The sequence below is a fragment of the Aegilops tauschii genome, chromosome 6 (assembly GCF_002575655.3).
Source record: "Aegilops tauschii subsp. strangulata cultivar AL8/78 chromosome 6, Aet v6.0, whole genome shotgun sequence".
In the NCBI taxonomy this organism is placed as follows: Eukaryota; Viridiplantae; Streptophyta; class Magnoliopsida; order Poales; family Poaceae; genus Aegilops; species Aegilops tauschii.
The window spans coordinates 304,908,872-304,913,236 of NC_053040.3; the positions used below are offsets into that span (position 1 = coordinate 304,908,872).

Here is a 4,365-nt window from a genome sequence, read left to right on the forward strand (position 1 = left end):
CCCTAGATTGACTGTGTGGGATGTACATAAGAACGGAAACGTATTCCTTGGATTGACTGTGTGTGATATACATAGGAACGGAAAAACATGTCTTCTAGTTAGGAGTAGAGATACAACGAGGATCCATGGGAGACAGCCAAAACATGTCTTTCCAATTAGGACAACAATTATGGGAAATTCGCTTTCTAGCAATTATGTATTTTTGATAAGAAGGTAATCAATGATGTAGAGAACAACTTTGCTAAACCCGAAAATCAACACGTTCTTTTTTCCTTCCCATCCACATTCCTGAATCCTGAGCAACATCACGTCAAGTTCGCGCCAAGTGGCGTCGATCATCATCTCATCTCACACAGTCCATGAGGCAGACCTCTTGAGCACAGGGTTCATGGCCTTGTCCTCCTTGAGGGAGTCTTGGATTAGGGGGTATTCAGACAGCCGGACTATATCCTTTGGACGGACTGTTGGACTGTGAAGATACAAGATTGAAGACTTCGTCCCGTGTCCGGATGGGACTCTCCTTGGCATGGAAGGCAAGCTTGGAAATACGGATATGTGGATCTCCTCCCTTGTAACCGACTCTGTGTAACCCTAGCCCCCTCCAGTGTCTATATAAACCGGAGGGTTTAGTCCGTAGGACAACAACAATGATACCATAGGCTAGCTTCTAGGGTTTAGCCTCTACGATCTCGTGGTAGATCAACTCTTGTACTACTCATATCATCAAGATCATTCAAGCAGGAAGTAGGGTATTTCCTTCATCGAGAGGGCCCGAACCTGGGTAAACATCGTGTCCCCCACCTCCTGTTACCATCCGCCTTAGACGCACAGTTCAGGACCCCCTACCCGAGATCCGCCGGTTTTGACACCGACACTCCTCGAGAAAGATCATGCCCAGGTGGGACGGGTCCTCCAGCATCATCTTGGCCGCCAGGTAGCCCGCGATGGACCACATCTGGTGCTTCCTCGCCTGCTTCCCGACGTACCGGCCGAGCTTGCCGTCGTAGTACTCCGGCCAGCTGTCCCTCGCCAGCCTCGCCTCCGCCAGATCGATTGCTCGCCTCGCTATCTTGAGCCGCCCGGTCTTGATGCAGGCCGCCGTCAGGAGCCAAATCAGCACTGCGCGAATCAAAGAATGAATCCATCGAGCTTCGACTTCGAGCATGTGTATGACGTGGGTGGGTTAGCACTTACCAGGCCAGGAGCCTCCGTTGTGGTAGCTCCACCTAGTGTTCTTGGGTCGCATCCAATGACGTTCTGCCACTCGTGGCCCTCGATGGCGGGGTAGCAGATCTTGAGTGGCATCTCGCCGATGAGGTCCTCCCACCGCTCCTCGATGAGGTCCATGATGGCGCCGGCCTGCTCCGGCGTGGCGAGCGAGGCCAGGATGGCGACGCAGTTCCCCAGCGCCAACCAGCGGAAGTCCATCCTGGCGGGGCCGACGTTGCCGACGAAGTAGCCGCCGTGGGAGGGCATGAAGTCCAAGAGCCAATCCGGGATGGACTCCGGGATGACGTTGAACTTGTTGACGGCCGTACTACTCCGTCTTGAAGCGGTAGATGACGTTCAGCTGCTGGAAGTCGAGCCAGAAGTAGGTCCGCATGTGGTAGCTCAGTGCGTGCAGCCGCGTCACGATCCGCTCCATGATGTCCTTGTTCCCCTCCGCCTCCGGCTTCAGCAGCAGAAGCACACACCGCAGCGACATGAAGAACAGGATTTGGATCTCGACCGGGTACCCGTACACGCCTTGCCCAACACGATGATCCATCGGTCGTGATCGACCACTCATTATCACTACTACATTTAATCCCAACCATTGATTCAGCTGCGACGTGTGTGTGAGGTTGATGGGAACTTATTAGGACATACCATCCGACGATCGATCATGCAGCAGCGGTTGACGCAGAGGAGGGTGGGGAAGCTATCGAAGCCCTCGGCGAGGCACTGGTTCATGATGAGGCGGATGCCCTTCTGGCACTCGGGCGTCTCGGCCAGCGTGTGGTCGCCGGTGGACTTGGTGTAGGCGTGAATCAGGATGATCCACCAGAACCCGGAGTCGGCCGGCGCCACGCGGCCGATATTTTTATGTAACATTGGCGAGAGGTAAACGACGGTGATTGTTTCCTTTGTTTGGAGATTGATTACCATCCGTGAGTTAAGCTGGGTACGAAAGAAGAAACTAATTGTGATACGTGAATTGATTGTTGGGTTGTACATTTGGTTTTGGTATTTGAAGATTGATTACCATCCGTTAGTTGGGTTACCAAAGAAGAAATCAATCACCATATGTGATTCATTGTGTTACCAAATAAACGTTGGGTTTGTCCGACCAGTGGGAGGGGCGAATAAAAAACCGACAAAAAACCGACGAAATTGGGAGGTGGGAGGGAGGACGAAAAAGACCAGGGGGTGGGACAAAAATTAACCACGGAGACTACCAACTGATACATTAGGAGTAGAGATTTAATCATCATACTCATAGTGTAGCTATCTAATCACCACCAACACTGGCTACTAATAATCATCACAGTCATTACTACAAACACTAGCTCTTTAATCATCATAGTAATAGTGTAGCACATCATCATCTTCAAACTCATTCTAGCTAGCTAATCACTCCTGCTGCTCTCTCTCAGGTAAAATAGCATAGAACAGGTGTAGCACTCCTGCTTCATCATATTGGAGCATGCAGATGAACATGTCTCCTAATCATGGGCTGCACTTCTGATTGCTGCCCCCTAGTACTTCTCTGCGATCCTTCACAATTTTGCTCCAGTCTTTGCAATGAAGTTTAGCTTAAAAAATAATGTATGCAAAAGATGAACTGAGGATAAATAGTAAAAATCTTACCATCTTTCCTAAATAGATGTGCGCATAGTTCAATAGGAACACTATTGGTCGCACGTTCTGAGTACTAAGATTTTAAGTCCAGGAAAATAATTTCTCTTGACAACATCAAGATCCTCAAGCCATGAAACATAATGACTTATGTCCTCACAGTTTAGTTCAGCCCCGGGACAGTGGATGGTCCTGTCTACCAAGCGCCGGACATGTTTGCTTGAATGGAAATAAGCTGTCAATAGAAATTAGTTGTCAACTATTTTTGAATAAACAATATCGAATACATAAATATGGTTGAGAAACTCACATAATGGTAGAACTGGAGGCGTCTGCACATCGACACAGATGTCTCTATTACCTCCAATATCATCTTCCAGACGAATATCAAAGGTGATAACCATATCAAGCTCAAATGCATAAGCCTTGCATAGTGCTTGCCAAGTTTTGCATTCAAAATACGTGTAGGTGTCTGCGTTGTATAATTTTGCGTCGAAAGTATAACCATGCTCGGTCTTCAAGTAAACTCTCTTTACCTCCATAGTTTTCATAGGACTGAAACCTATCTTATCCAGGACAAAAACTCTTGCATGGCAGGGGATACGCTAGTAGAATAGTAAAAAAAATTATAAGTTGAAGAAAATGAAGCAGAAATCATGCTTAATTACGAAAAAAGACTTGTCGTTCTGACTTACTGTATCCACTTCGAAGTTCTCGTCCAGCTTGATGCTGAAGCGCCTATCATCAACTAGGAAATGTCTGTCGCACAGGCCATGCTCGTCTTCGCAGTATTCACACATACCGAAATCCTTTTCGTCGCCAGACATTTCCTATGTTCATAGTTGAAACATTAATTAAAAATCGACCGAAGGCACCTACCAGGAAACTCAACACACAAATCCGGGGCACTCTATATTTCCTACATATTCAAGCACAAGTCATGCTTAAATTCACGAAAAAATCTGGCATGACCTTTGCTAAAATAGGACATATCAAGTGCCTGAAATTTGCCAGAAAGGAAATGAATCAACACTCCGGCAAGACATAGGCCACTCGGATTTTCCCAGCGATACAAAGATGTTCATACACATACAATGATGCTTAAACTTGCAATTCCATCTGGATCAATTATCATAAGCATTCGCACATGAGCTCACCGACTAAATACCCTTGTTCTACTCTACTCAACACACCGAGGAGTGGATAAAGAGGAGGAGGACTTTTAGCTCACCGACTCGGGTGTAGAGGAAGTAGAGGTAGCTCGGATGACGATCACTCCAAGGGGACACGATTGTACAAATTAAGCCTGCATATTCCACCGAGTAAAATTTTAGATAATCAAATCTCATATAGCATTCTTTGATCACAAAGTGATAAACTAGTTCTATTAACTACTTACTAAATAAACTAGTTCTATTAAGCACTTACTCTAAATAAACTAGTTCTATTAAGAACTTACTATAAATAAACTAGTTAAATTAAGTACTTACTATAAATAAACTAGTTATATTAAGCACCTACATCCTA

At 46.3% G+C, this 4,365-nt stretch overlaps 1 pseudogene; it reads right to left on the bottom strand.

Moving 5' to 3' along the window:
- Positions 1 to 289: 289 nt before the first annotated feature.
- LOC109752843 (cytosolic invertase 1-like) lies at positions 290 to 2,148 on the bottom strand (annotated as a pseudogene).
- Between the last annotated feature and the right edge of the window lie 2,217 nt (positions 2,149 to 4,365).